Source organism: Elephas maximus, chromosome 27 (assembly GCF_024166365.1).
Source record: "Elephas maximus indicus isolate mEleMax1 chromosome 27, mEleMax1 primary haplotype, whole genome shotgun sequence".
In the NCBI taxonomy this organism is placed as follows: domain Eukaryota; kingdom Metazoa; phylum Chordata; class Mammalia; order Proboscidea; family Elephantidae; genus Elephas; species Elephas maximus.
The window spans coordinates 28,440,459-28,455,610 of record NC_064845.1 but is presented as its reverse complement, the minus strand read 5'-3'; the positions used below and the strand labels follow the sequence as shown (position 1 = coordinate 28,455,610).

The window sequence follows — 15,152 nt, the reverse complement described above, 5'->3', positions numbered from 1 at the left end:
TTTGGTAATGTTTTGTATTCTGTTTATGCCCTGTATTAGGGCTCCTAGGGTTGATCCTATTTTTTCTTCCATGATCTTTATCGTTTTAGTCTTTATGTTTAGGTCTTTGATACACTTGGATTCAGTTTTTGTGCATGGTGTGAGGTATGGGTCCTGTTTCATTCTTTTGCAAATGGATATCCAGTTATGCCAGCACCATTTGTTAAAAAGACTATCATTTCCCCAATTGACTGACACTGGTCCTTTGTCAAATATCAGCTGCTCATATGTGGATGGATTTATATCTGGGTTCTCAATTCTGTTCCATTGGTCTATGTGTCTGTTGTTGCACCAGTACCAGGCTGTTTTGACTACTGTAGCTATATAATAGGTTCTGAAATCAGGTAGAGTGAGGCCTCCCACTTTCCTCTTCTTTTTCAGTAATGCTTTGCTTATCCGGGGGTTCTTTCCCTTCCATATGAAATTAGTGATTTGTTTCTCTATCCCCTTAAAATATGACATTGGTATTTGGATTGGAAGTGCGTTATATGTATAGATGGCTTTTGGTAGAATAGACATTTTTACTATGTTAAGTCTTCCTATCCATGAGCAGGGTATGTTTTCCCACTTAAGTATGTCCTTTTGAATTTCTTCTAGCAGAGTTTTATAGTTTTCTTTGTATAGGTCTTTTACATCTTTGGTAAGATTTATTCCTAAGTATTTTATCTTCTTGGGGGCTACTGTGAATGGTATTGATTTGGTTATTTCCTCTTCGGTGTTCTTTTTGTTGATGTAGAGGAATCCAAGTGATTTTTGTATGTTTATTTTATAACCTGAGACTCTTCCAAACTCTTCTATTAGTTTCAGTAGTTTTCTGAAGGATTCCTTAGGGTTTTCCATGTATACGATCATGTCATCTGCAAATAGTGATAGCTTTACTTTCTCCTTACCAATCTGGATACCCTTTATTTCTTTATCTAGCCTAATTGCCCTGGCTAGGACTTCAAGTACGATGTTGAATAAGAACGGTGATAAAGGGCATCCTTGTCTGGTTCCCGTTCTCAAGGGAAATGCTTTCAGGTTCTCTCCATTTAGAGTGATATTGGCTGTTGGCTTTGCATAAAAAAAAAAAAAAGATGCCCTTTATTATGTTGAGGAATTTTCCTTCAATTCCTATTTTGGTAAGAGTTTTTATCATAAATGGGTGTTGAACTTTGTCAAATGCCTTTTCTGCATCTATTGATAAGATCATGTGGTTTTTATCTTTTGTTTTATTTATGTGATGGATTACATTAATGGTTTTTCTGATATTAAACCAGCCTTGCATATCTGGTATAAATCCCACTTGATCAGGGTGAATTATTTTTTTGATGTGTTGTTGGATTCTATTGGCTAGAATTTTGTTGAGGATTTTTGCATCTATGTTCATGAGGGATATAGGTCTAAAATTTTCTTTTTTTGTAATGTCTTTACCTGGTTTTGGTATCAGGGAGATGGTAGCTTCATAGAATGAGTTGGGTAGTATTCCATCTCTTTCTATGCTTTCAAATACCTTCAATAGTAATGGTGTTAAGTCTTCTCTGAAGGTTTGGTAGAACTCTGCAGTGAAGCCGTCCGGGCCAGGACTTTTTTTCGTTGGAAGGTTTTTGATTACCGTTTCAATCTCTTTTTTTGTTATGGGTCTATTTAGTTGTTCTACTTCTGAATGTGTTAGTTTAGGTAGGTAGTATTGTTTCAAGAATTTATCCATTTCTTCTAGGTTTTCAAATTTGTTAGAGTACAATTTTACGTAGTAATCTGAAATGATTCTTTTAATTTCATTTGGCTCTGTTGTGATGTGGTCCTTCTCGTTTCTTATACGGGTTGTTTCCTTTCCTGTTTTTCTTTAGTCAGTCTAGCCAATGGTTTATCAATTTTGTTAATTTTTTCAAAGAACCAACTTTTGGCTTTGTCAATTCTTTCAATTGTTTTTCTGTTCTCTAATTCATTTAGTTCAGCTCTAATTTTTATTATTTGTTTTCTTCTGGTGGCTGATGGGTTCTTTTGTTGCTCGCTTTCTATTTGTTCAAGTTCTCGGGACAGTTCTCTGATTTTGGCTCTTTCTTCTTTTTGTATGTGTGCATTTATCCATATAAATTGGCCTCTGAGCACTGCTTTTGCTGTGTCCCAGAGGTTTTGATAGGAAGTGTTTTCATTCTCGTTGCTTTCTAAGAATTTCCTTATTCCCTCCTTGATGTCTTCTATAACCCAGTCTTTTTTCAGGAGGGTATTGTTCATTTTCCAAGTATTTGATTTCTTTTCCCTAGTTTTTCTCTTATTGATTTCTAGCTTCATTGCCTTGTGGTCTGAGAAGATGCTTTGTAATATTTCGATGTTTTGGATTCTGCAAAGATTTGTGTTATGACCTAATATGTGGTCTATTCTAGAGAATGTTCCATGTGCACTAGAAAAAAAAGTATATTTTGCAGCAGTTGGGTGGAGAGTTCTGTATAAGTCAATGAGATCAAGTTGGTTCATTGTTGTAAGTAGGTCTTCCGTGTCTCTATTGAGCTTCTTACTGGAAGTCCTGTCCTTCTCCAAAATTGGTGTGTTGAAGTCTCCTACTGTAAATGTGGAGGTGTCTATCTCACTTTTCAATTCTGTTAAAATTTGATTTATGTATCTTGCAGCCCTGTCGTTGGGTGCGTAAATATTTAATATGGTTATGTCTTCCTGATCAATTGTCCCTTTTATCATTATATAGTGTCCTTCTTTATCCTTTGTGGCGGATTTAAGTCTAAAGTCTATTTTGTCAGAAATTAATATTGCTACTCCTCTTCTTTTTTGCTTATTGTTTGCTTATTTTTTCCCATCCTTTGAGTTTTAGTTTGTTTGTGTCTCTAAGTCTAAAGTGTGTCTCTTGTAGGCAGCATATAGATGGATCGTGTTTCTTTATCCAGTGCGTGACTCTGTCTCTTTATTGGTGCATTTAGTCCATTTACATTCAGTGTAATTATAGATAAATAAGTTTTTAGTGCTGTCATTTTGATGCCTTTTCATGTGTGTTGTTGGCCATTTCATTTTTCCACATGCTTTTTTGTGCTGAGACGTTTTTCTTAGTAGCTTGTGAGATCCTCATTTTCATAATGTTTAACTTTGTGTTTGTTGAGTCGTTACCTTTTTTCTTGGCTTTTTTCTTGAGTTATGGAATTGATATTCCTTTTCGTGGTTACCTTATTATATACCCCTATTTTTCTAAGTAAAAACCTAACTTGTATCCTTCTATCTCGCCTTGTATCACCCTCCATCTGGCAGTTCAATGCCTCCTATATTTAGTCCCTCTTTTTGATTATTGTAATCGTTTATCTATTGATTTCCATGATTTCCTGTTATGTGTATTATTTTGTTTATTTATTTATTTTTTAGAATTAGTCTTAATTTCTTTGTTTTTGTGCTTTCCCTATTTGAGTTGCGTGGATATCAGGACGTTCTGTTTTGTGACCTTGTATTGTGTTGGTACCTGATATTATTGGTCATCAGGCCAAACAATCTCCTTTAGCATTTCTTGCAGTCTTGGTTTAGTTTTTGCAAATTCTCTAAACTTGTGTTTATCTGTAAATATCTTAATTTCTCCTTCATATTTCAGAGAGAGTTTTGCTGGATATACGATCCTTGGTTGGCAGTTTTTCTCCTTCAGTGCTCTGTATACGTCATCCCATTCCCTTCTTGCTTGCATGGTTTCTTCTGAGTAGTCTGAACTTATTCTTATTGATTCTCCCTTGAAGGAAACCTTTCTTTTCTCCCTGGCTGCTTTTAAAATTTTCTGTTTGTCTTTGGTTTGGGCAAGTTTGATGATAATATGTCTTGGTGTTTTTCTTTTTGGATCAATCTTAAATGGGGTTCGATGAGCATCTTGGATAGATATCCTTTCGTCTTTCATGATGTCAGGGAAGTTTTCTGTCAGGAGTTCTTCAACTATTTTCTCTGTCCCCCCTCCCTGTTCTGGGACTCCAATCACTCGCAAGTTATCCTTCTTGATAGAGTCCCACATGATTCTTAGGGTTTCTTCATTTTTTTTTAATTCTTTTATCTGATTTTTTTTCAGCTATGTTGCTGTTGATTCCCTGGTCCTCCAGAAGTCCCAGTCTACATTCTAATTGCTCAAGTCTGCTCCTCTGACTTTCTATTGCGTTGTCAAATTCTGTAATTTTATTGTTAATCTTTTGGATTTCTACATGCTGTCTCTCTATGGATTCTTGCAACTTATTAATTTTTCCACTATGTTCTTGAATCATCTTTTTGAGTTCTTCAACAGTTTTATCAGTGTGTTCCTTGGCTTTTTCTGCAGTTATCCTAATTTCATTTGTGATATCTTTAAGCATTCTGTAAATTAGTTTTTTATATTCTGTATCTGATAATTCCAGGATTGTATCTTCATTTGGGAAAGATTTTGATTCTTTTGTTTGGGGGGTTGGAGAAGCTGTCATGGTCTGTTTCTTTATGTGGTTTGATATGGACTGCTGTCTCTGAGCCATCACTGGGAAACTAGATTTTCCAGGTAATCAGCTAAAAAAAAATGCAGTCAGATGCCTATCTGAATTCTCCCTCTGGCTCCGGGTATTCGGATGTTAATGGAACTGCCTGGGGAGGGTGGGGGAGGGATCAGAGAGCTAGGAGTGTAGCACCACAAAATATAGAGCTGAACACCGCGTTCACGCTCCGCCCCCGTCCGCCAAAATCCGGTCGGGACGGGTCCCCGGCTGGGACGCTGCTTTCCCCGCTCCGAGACCAGTCACTTCCTCCAGGGGACTTCTCCCTCCGGTGCTCGGCACTGCTAGCGCGAACTGGGTGGGCGTCACCCCACACAAACGTGCGGGCCCCGCCCCGAGGTTGCTTTACGGAAATATAGCTGACCCCCCGCCCCGCTCGTGCCCCGCCCGCTTCCCGCCAAACTCCTGGCAGGACGGCTCCCCGGCTAGGACGCTGCTCTCCCCGCTCCAAGATAAGTCACTGCCTCCCGGGTGCTTCTCCCTCCAGGTGTGCCGCTACGCCGCCCGCGCCAACCAGCTAGACTCCCTCCAGGGATGGGTTCGGGGGGGGGTACGGCTGGGCCCTTTGTCTGTGCCGTCTGCGCCCCTGGGCTCTGCCCCAGATCGGGCTCCGAAGGTCACCTGCCTGGTACGCTGGCTCCTAGTTCTGAAAACGGTCGCTGTCTGCCCGTATTTGTTCGTTTTCCATCTCTAAGTCTGTGCTTGTTGTTCAGAGTTCGTACATTGTTATGTATGTGATCGATTCACTTGTTTTTCCGAGTCTTTGTTGCAAGAGGGATCCGCGGTAGCGTCCATCTAGTCCGCCATCTTGGCCCCCGGCTAGTGGCATTCTTAACTTCCAGTTCAATCAGTGTTTTGTCTCCTGCTTAGATCATCCCTCACTTTGAAACTAAGCCTCTAGGCCTGCAGAGCATAAAGTCTTGAGGATAGGAAGCAAAAATTTTGCAAGTGAATCTCTAGGGGTAATAGTGAATGGTGCCACTTCCATTTCCATCCCTTGATTCCTGGACCCATGAATCTTAGCTATGGGATGGCAGGGCTTTCTTCCAAAATCCTAAGGATCTGCACTGTGATTCACTAATAGGAGACTCCACACAGCATCTCTATCTGCCATGGACACTTCCAGAAGCATCGGATCTGCCAGATCACATGACCCAAGCGGCAGAGCAGCCTGCACCATCAGCCTGCACCTGCTGCAAGGCCTTCTCTTGTTCTGGGCCCCACTCAAAACTAGCAGCTTTCCGAGTCACTTGATAAATAGGCACAGTAGCAAACCCAAATGAGGGATAAGTTACCTCCACAATCCAAAGTGGCCCAACAGGTGTTGTGCCTCCTTTTTAGTTGTGGGAGGGGCCAGATAAATTGACTTTTCCTTCACTTTACAAGGGATATCTTGACATGCCCCATACCACTGGAGCCCTAGAAATTTCACTGAGGTGTAGGGAAACTGAATTATGGTTGGAATAATTTCCCACCATCTAGCATACAAATGTCTTACCAATAAGTCTAGAGTCATTGATACTTCTTTCTTACTAAGTTCAATCAGCATGATGTCATGAATGTAATGGACCAGTGTGAGGTCTCGTGGAAGGGCAAGAAGATCAAGATCTGTGATGGTTAAGATTGTGTGTTAACTTGGCTGGGCCATGATTCTCAGCGTTTTGGCAGTCCTGTAATGTTGTGATCACTTCCCTGTTGAGATTTGATACGGGATCACCCCATGATGGGATCTGCTGTGAGTAGCCAAGCAGTTGAAGGGAGCTTCCTTGGGCATGCAGCCTGCATTGAGTGTGGGCAGACCTTCGGGCAGGGCTCGGGGGTTTTCACTCATTCGGAGTCCTGCAGGTGGCTTCTGTTTTTCTGACCTCTACTTCTTGGGACTTGAGCTAGCAGCTTAGCTGTGGTCTTCCTGCCAATCTTGGGATTTGCCCATTTTCACAGACTGTGAGCAACAGCCCTGGTCTCCAGCCTGCCGATCTTGAGTTTATAGCTCCTGTGGCTATGTGAATCAGAAGCCTCTTTCCTGACCCATGGACTTGGGACATTCCTGTCTCTCCAGCTTCATGAGCAATACACTTTCAGTTGCCTATCTCATGGCTACATCAACTCTCCAGCCATAGGTCGTAACTTACACTGCTGGGAACTTTATCACCTTCCCCTTCCACAAGACATCACATGGGTCCATAACTGATTGGACCTAGTAAGGAAGAAGTGTCAGTGACTCTGGACTTATTGGTAAAACAGCTGCATGCTAGAGGGTGGGAAATTATCCCACAAAAATTCAGGCACCTTCCACCTCAGTGAAGTTTCTAGGGGTCCTGTGGTGTGGGGCATGTCGAGATATTCCTTCTATTTTCCTTCTTCACTGTCCACCTTTGGCATGCATATGAGGCTACTAAAAATATCATGGTGTGGGTTAGGTACACCTTAGTCCTCAAAGTGATACCTTTACTTTTTAATGCTTTAAAGAGGTCTGTTGCAGAAGATTTTGGGTACAGATGACAATATTTAAAGACTAAAAAACAACAGGCTATCTCCAGCTTGTCAGGGAACACGAAACGTTAGATGCTAGTCATCAGGTCTAACCTAGACATGAAAAAAGTGGCCAACACAGGAGCCTCCTGGACTCTGCCCTAACCCCTGGCTGGGTTGCTCTAGCTTCCTGATCACCACTGAGTTATTCCTCTGAGGTTCCCTTACACAGTGGCCTTTGGGTGCTGAAAGATCAGCTCTGTTTCATGTTTCAGTTAAGCCAAGAAAGAAAATTCCTTAGTCTCTGTCCCTTCATCTGCCTCCAATACTGCTTTAGTTTTCTTTTCCACATTATCTTTCTCCCCTCCTTCCTCTCTCTTTTAGCTCAGCACACACACAGACACACTTACTCTTTCAGCCCCTCTTCACATAGAATGATCCCAACCAGAGGACTTATGACTACAGCCGAGCCCATGTTCACAGGCGACAAGTGATGACCACTACTACTCCTCTAGGTGGATAGGTGACACTCTGCACCACACACTTGGTGACCCAAAATCAGATTCTACTCAAGAATAGTGAATGGACTCTTAGGCTTCTATATCTGGTAACAGCCCAAACCAGCTGGTAATAGGACATAAGTGATTCAAGGGCTACAATAATCACAACAGCGCAATCTAGTAGCCCATCTACGTATATTGAAAGAAAACAAAACAAGACTCAGTGAGCAAATATAAAATAAATCATTACAATTTCTTATAGATGGCTCAGAGACAGCAGTCGACATCAAACCACATTAAGAAGCAGACCATGATTGCTTCTACAACTCCCCAAACTAAAGAATCAAAATCTTTCCCAAATGCAGATACAATTCTGGAATTTCCAGATGCAGAATATAAAAAACTAATTTACAAAATGCTTCAAGACATCAGGGGTGACGTCATAAATGAAATAAGGCAATCCACAGAAAAAGCCAAGGAAGACACTGATAAAACAGTTGAAGAAATCAAAAAGGTTATTCAAGAACATAGTGGAAACATTAATAAGCTGCAAGAATCCATAGAGAGACAGCATTCAGAAATCCAAAAGATTAACAATAAAATTACAGATTTAGACAACGCAACAGGAAGTCAAAGGAGCAGACTCGAGCAATTGGAATGCAGAGTGGGAGATCTGGAGGACCAGGGAATTGACACCAATATATCTGAAAAAAAATCAGATAAAAGAATTAAAAAAAATGAAGAATCTCTAAGAATCATGTGGGACTCTACCAGGAAGAAAAACTTGCATGTGATTGGAGTTCCAGAACAGGGAGGAATAACAGAAAACACAGAGAGAATAGTTGAAGATCTGTTGGCAGAAAACTTCTCTGACATCAAGAAAGATGAAAGAATAGCTATCCAAGATGCTCATTAAACCCCATTTAAGATTGATCCAAAAAGAAAATCACCAAGATATATCATCATCAAACTTGCCAAAACCAAAGATAAAGGGAAAATTTTAAAAGCAGCCAGGGATAAAGGAAAGGTCTCCTACAAAGGAGAATCAATAAGAATAAGTTCAGACTACTCAGCAGAAACCATACAGGCAAGAAGGCATTGGGATGACATATATAGAGCACTGAAGGAGAAAAACTGCCAGCCAAGGATCATATATTCAGCAAAACTCTCTCTCAAATATGAAGGCGAAATTAAGACATTTACAGATAAACACAAGCTTAGAGAATTTGCAAAATCCAAACCACAGCTACAAGAAATATTAAAGGAAATTGGTCACAAAATCAGTAATATCAGATACCAACACAACACAAGGTCACAGAACAGAACATCCTGATATCAACTCAAATAGGGAAATCACAAACACAAATTAAGATTAATTTTAAAAAGAAAAAAATGCTCAAAACAGGGAATCATTGAAGTCATTATGTAAAAGATCACAATAATCAAAAAGAGGGACTAAATACAGGAGGCATAGAACTGCCATATGGAGAGGAAAACAAGGCGATATAGGACGATACAAGTTAGGTTTTTACTTAGAAAAATAGGAGTGGATATTAAGGTAACCACAAAGAGGTATAACAATTCCATCACTCAAAATAAAAACCAAGAAAAACATAACAACTCAACCAACACAAATTCAACTACTATGAAAATGAGGAACACACAATTTACAATGAAAAACGTCTCAGCACAAAAAAGTAAGTGGAAAAATGAAATTGTCAACAACACACACAAAAAGGCATCAAAAGGACAGCACTAATCTATAATTACGCTGAACGTAAGTGGACTAAATGCAGCAATAAAGAGACAGAGAGTCTCAGACTGGATAAAGAAACACAATCCGTCTATATGCTGCCTACAAAAGACACACTTTATACTTAGAGAGACAATCAAACTAAAACTCAAAGGATGGAAAAAAATAAATCAAACAAACAACAAGCAAAAAAGAGCAGGAGTAGCAATATTAATTTCTGACAAAATACACTTTAAAGTTAAATCCGCCACAAAGGATAAAGAAGGACACTACATAATGATTAAAGGGACAATTGACCAGGAAGATATAACCATGTTAAATATTTATGCACCCAATGACAGGGCTGCAAGATACATAAAACAAACATTAACAGGACTGAAAAGTGAGATGGACACATCCACAATTATAGTAGGAGACTTCAACACACCACTTTCGGAGAAGGACAGGACTTCCAGTAAGAAGCTCAATAGAGACACGGAAAACCTAATCGCTACAATCAACCAACTTGACCTCATAGACTTATACAGAACACGCCACCCAGCTAGCTGCAAAGTATACTTTTTTTTCTAGGGCACATGGAACTTTCTCTAGAATAGATCACATATTAGGTCATAAAACAAACCTTTGCAGAATCCAAAACATCGAAATATTACAAAGCATCTTCTCAGACCACAAGGCCATAAAAGTGGAAATCAATAACAGAAAAATCAGGGAAAAGAAATCAAATACTTGGAAACTGAACAATACCCTGCTCAACAAAGACTGGCTTATAGAAGACATTAAGCAGGGAAGAAAGAAATTCATAGAATGCAACGAGAATGAAAACACTTCCTATCAAAACCTCTGGGACACAGCAAAAGCAGGGCTCAGAGGTCAGTTTATATCGATAAATGCACACATACATAAAGAAGAAAGAGCCAAAATCAGAGAACTGTCCCTACAACTTGAACAAATAGAAAGCGAGCAACAAAAGAATCCATCAGGCACCAGAAGAAAACAAATAATAAAAACTAGAGCTGAACTAAATGAAATAGAGAACAGAAGAACAATTGAAAGGATTAACAAAGTCAAAAGCTCGTTCTTTGAAAAAATTAACAAAATTGATAAACCATTAGCCAGACGGACTAAAAAAATACAGGAAAGGAAACAAATAAGCCAAATAAGAAACAAGATGGGCCATATCACAACAGACCCAACTGAAATTAAAAGAGTCATATGAGATTATTACGAAAAATTGTACTCTAACAAATTTGCAAACCTAGAAGAAATGGATGAATTCCTAGAAAAACACTACCTACCTAAACTAACACAATCAGAAGTAGAACAACTAAATAGACCCATAACAAAAACAGAGATTGAAAAGGTAATCAAAGAACTCCCAACAAAAAAAGCCCTGGCCCGCACGGCTTCACTGAAGAGTTCTACCAAACATTCAGAGAAGACTTAACACCACTACTACTAAAGGTATTTCAAAGCATAGAAAATAATGGAATACTACCTAACTCATTCTATGAAGCCACCATATCCCAGATACCAAAACCAGGTAAAGACACCACAAAAAAAGAAAATTACAGACCTATATCCCTCATGAACATAGATGCAAAAATCCTCAACAAAATTCTAGCCAAGAGAATTCAACAACATATCAAAAAAATAATCCACCATGACCAAGTGGGATTTATACCAGGTATGCAAGGTTGGTTTAATATTTGAAAAACCATTAATGTAATCCACCATATAAATAAAACAAAAACCAAAAACCACACGATCTTATCAAATGATGCAGAAAAGGAATTTGACAAAGTCCAAAACCCATTCATGATAAAAACTTTCAGCAAAATAGGAATTGAAGGAAAATTCCTCAACATAACAAAGGGCATCTATACAAAAAAAAAAAAAAAAAAAAAAAATTTTTTTTTTTTTTATACAAAGCCAACAGCCAATATCACTCTAAATGGAGAGAGCCTGAAAGCATTTCCCTTGAGAAAGGAAACCAGACAAGGATGCCCTTTATCACCGCTCTTATTCAACACTGTGCTAGAGGTCCGAGCTAGAGCAATTAGGCTACACAAAGAAATAATGGGCTTCCAGATGGGCAAGGAAGAAGTAAAATTATCTCTATTTGCAGATGACATGATCTTATACACAGAAAACCCTTAGGAATCCTCCAGAAAACTACTGAAACTAATAGAAGAGTTTGGCAGAGTCTCAGGTTATGAGATAATCATACAAAAATCACTTGGATTCCTCTACATCAACAAAAAGAACAACGAAGAGGAAATCACCAAATCAATACCATTCACAGTAGCCCGCAAGAAGATAAAATACTTAGGAATAAATCTTACCAAAGATGTAAAAGACCTATACAAACAAAACTACAAAGTACTAGTGCAAGAAACGAAAAGGCACCTACATAAGTGGAAAACCATACCTTGCTCCTGGATAGGAAGACTTAACATAGTAAAAATGCCTGTTCTACCAAAAGCCATCTATACATACAATGCACTTCCGATCCAAATTCCAATGACCTTTCTTAACGTGATGGAGAAACAAATCACCAGCTTCATTTGGAAGGGAAAGAAGCCCCGGATAAGTAAAGCATTACTGAAAAAGAAGAAGAAAGTGGGAGGCCTCACGCTACATGATTTCAGAATATATTATAAAGCCACAGTAGTCAAAACAGTCTGGTACTGGTACAAGAACAGGCACATAGACCAATGGAACAGAATTGAGAACCCAGATATAAATCCATCCACATATGAGCAGCTGATATTTGACAAAGGCCCAGTGTCAGTTAATTGGGGAAAAGACAGTCTTTTTAACAAATGCTGCTGGCATAACTGGATATCCATTTGCAAAAAAATGAAACAGGACCCATACCTCACACCATGCACAAAAACTGAACCCAAGTGGATCAAAGACTTAACATAAAGACTAAAATGATAAAGATCATGGAAGAAAAAATAGGGACAACGTTAGGAGCCCTAATTAAAGGCATAAATGGAATACAAAACATTACTAAAAATGACAAAGAGAAACCAGGTAACTCGGAGCTCCTAAAAATCAAACACCTATGCTCATCTAAAGACTTCATGAAAAGAGTAAAAAGACCACCTACGGATTGGGAAAAAATTTTCAGCTGTGACATCTCCAACCAGCACCTGATCTCTAAAATCTATATGATTCTGTTAAAACTCAACCACAAAAAGACAAACAACCCAATCAAAAACTGGGCAAAGGATATGAACACGCTCTTCACAAAAGAAGATATTCAGGCAGCTAACAGATACATGAGAAAAATGCTCTCGATCATTAGCCATTAGAGAATGCAAAGTAGAACTACGATGAGGTTCCATGTCACTCCAACAAGGCTGGCATTCATCCAAAAAACACAAAATAATAAATCTTGGAGAGGCTGTGGAGAGATTGGAACTCTTATACACTACTGCTGGGAATGTAAAACGGTACAATCACTTTGGAAATCTATCTGGCGTTTTCTTAAAAGGTTAGAAATAGAACTACCATACAACCCAGAAATCCCACTCCTCAGAATATAACCTAGAGAAATAAGAGCCTTTACACGAACAGATATATGCACACCCATGTTTATTCCAGCACTGTTTACAACAGCCAAAAGCTGGAAGCAACCAAGGTGTCCATCAACGGATGAATAGTTAAATAAATTACGGTATATTCACAAAATGGAATACTACGCATCGATAAAGAACAGCGGCGAATCCGTGAAACATTTCATAACATGGAGGAACCTGGAAGGCATTATACTGAGTGAAATTAGTCAGAGGCAAAAGGACAAATATTGTATAAGACCACTATTGTAAGATCTTGAGAAATAGTACAAACTGAGAAGAACACATACTTTTGTGGTTACGAGAGGGGGGAGGGAGGGAGGGTGGGAGAGGGTTATTTGCTGATTAGTTAGTAGATAAGAACTACTTTAGGTGAAGGGAAGGACAATACTCAATACAGGGAAGGTCAGTTCAACTGGACTGGACCAAAAGCAAAGAAGTTTCCGGGATAAACTGAATGCTTTGAAGGTCAGCGGAGCAAGGGTGGGGGTTTGGGGACTATGGCTTAAGGGGACTTCTAAGTCAACTGGCAAAATAATTCTATTATGAAAACATTCTGCATCCCACTTTGAAGCGTGGCGTCTGCGGTCTTAAATGCTAACAAGCGGCCATCTAAGATGCATCAGTCGTTCTCAACCCATCTCGATGAAAGGTGAATGAAGAACACCAAGGTCACACAATAACTATGAGCCCAAGAGACAGAAAGGGCCACATGAACCAGAGACTTACATCATCCTGAGACCAGAAGAACTAGTTGGTGCCTGGCCACAACCCATGACTGCCCTGACAGGGAGCACAACAGAGAACCTCTGAGGGAACAGGAGATCAGTGGGATGCAGACCCCAAATTCTCATAAAAAGACCAGACTTAATGGTCTGACTGAGACTAGAAGAATCTCGGCGGTCATGGTCCCCAAACCTTCTGTTGGCCCAGGGCAGGAACCATTCCCAAAGACAACTCATCAGACATGGAAGGGACTGAACAATGGGTTGGAGAGAGATGCTGATGAAGAGTGAGCTACTTGTATCAGGTGGACACTTGAGACTGTGTTGGCGTCTCCTGTCTGGAGGGGAGATGGGAGGATAGAGAGGGTTAGAAACTGGCAAAATTGTCACGAAAGGAGAGACTGGAAGGAGGGCGCGGGCTGACTTATTGGGGGAGAGTTAGTGGGAGTATCGAGTAAGGTGTATATAAGCTTATATGTGATAGACTGACTTGATTTGTAAACTTTCACTTAAAGCACCACAAAAATTATTTAAAAAAAAAAAGGAAAGTAGTTATCTGCAGAGGATGGCAGGGCTTTGCTCCAAAATCCTGCAGATCTGCGCAGTGATGCACCAAGAAGGGCCTGTCCTTCAAAAGAAGGATGAAGAAAAAGGCATTGGCCAGATCAACGGCTGCATACCAGGTACCAGGAGATGTGTTAATTTGCAGTTCACTCCTCCAAGGAAACTCCCCTTCCAACGGATTGGCTGCTCACATCAGATCACAAAATGGAGGCTAATTACATAACGTCTGCCAAACCCTGGGAATCATCACCTAACCAAACTGAAACATAATATTAACCATCACAGTGGTGATAAAAATGTTCTGAAGTAGGTACTGATGATGGTTGAATAAGATTGTAAAAGTACATAAAGCCAGTATACTACACACTTAAAAATTATTAAAACAAATTTTATGAGAAATCTACCACTTAAAATAGAATAAACTATGAAGTATAAAGTGATCTGGAAAAATATTACCACAAAACCAAAGAAATTCCCGCTCAGGTGAGTTGAAGAAAGGGTGTGTTTCTGGAGCTAACGTTCCCTAGCTGTGAATGAGGGGTGGCTGTGGAGGACTTGCAGCAAATGGCTCAACCTCTGGTGACTGAGGCAGAGCTGGAGATGGAGGACCTGGTGTTCTATAGAGCTCTTATGTTGAGCAGGAGCCGGATCAACATCAGCAGGTGGTCTGGGAGCCATTCAGGACGTGGCTACAATTGAACTCTACGCCTCCAGCTGACTGTCCATCTGACGCTGGTGATGGAGCTGGTGACGGAAGAGTTGGTGCACTATGGAGCTCCAGTGTTAGTGCAGGAGCAGGATCAACATCAGCAGGTCATCCAGGAGCTGGTTCTGAAAATGACCCATGTGGTCCCTGTCCGCTGGAACTCACAATCTGTAGGGGAGACATGAAGATGGATAAAAGCATGAAAACAAACACATGCAAAGAAAAAAGCATATTTTATAGAGAAAATAAAGCAGGGTGCTGTGAGATAAATTTGGGGTGTGGTCCAGGAGGTCTCACTAAGGTGACATTTATGTCTGACCAGAAAGACAGGAGGCAC

General features: G+C 39.9%; 1 protein-coding gene across 10 annotated transcripts in view; it reads right to left on the bottom strand.

Annotated features, from left to right (window-relative positions):
• Positions 1-15,152, bottom strand: part of LOC126068313 (ral guanine nucleotide dissociation stimulator-like) — a 497,494-nt gene that overhangs the window by 29,862 nt on the left and 452,480 nt on the right. For 5 of the 10 annotated variants that reach the window (XR_007515606.1, XR_007515605.1, XR_007515603.1 and 2 more), the window contains one exon: positions 14,537-14,983. The exons of the other annotated variants lie outside the window; for them this stretch is intronic. The gene's annotated coding sequence lies outside the window, so the exon portion shown is untranslated. Of the gene's footprint in view, positions 1-14,536; positions 14,984-15,152 lie in introns of those variants that run through there. 10 annotated transcript variants of the gene reach the window in all.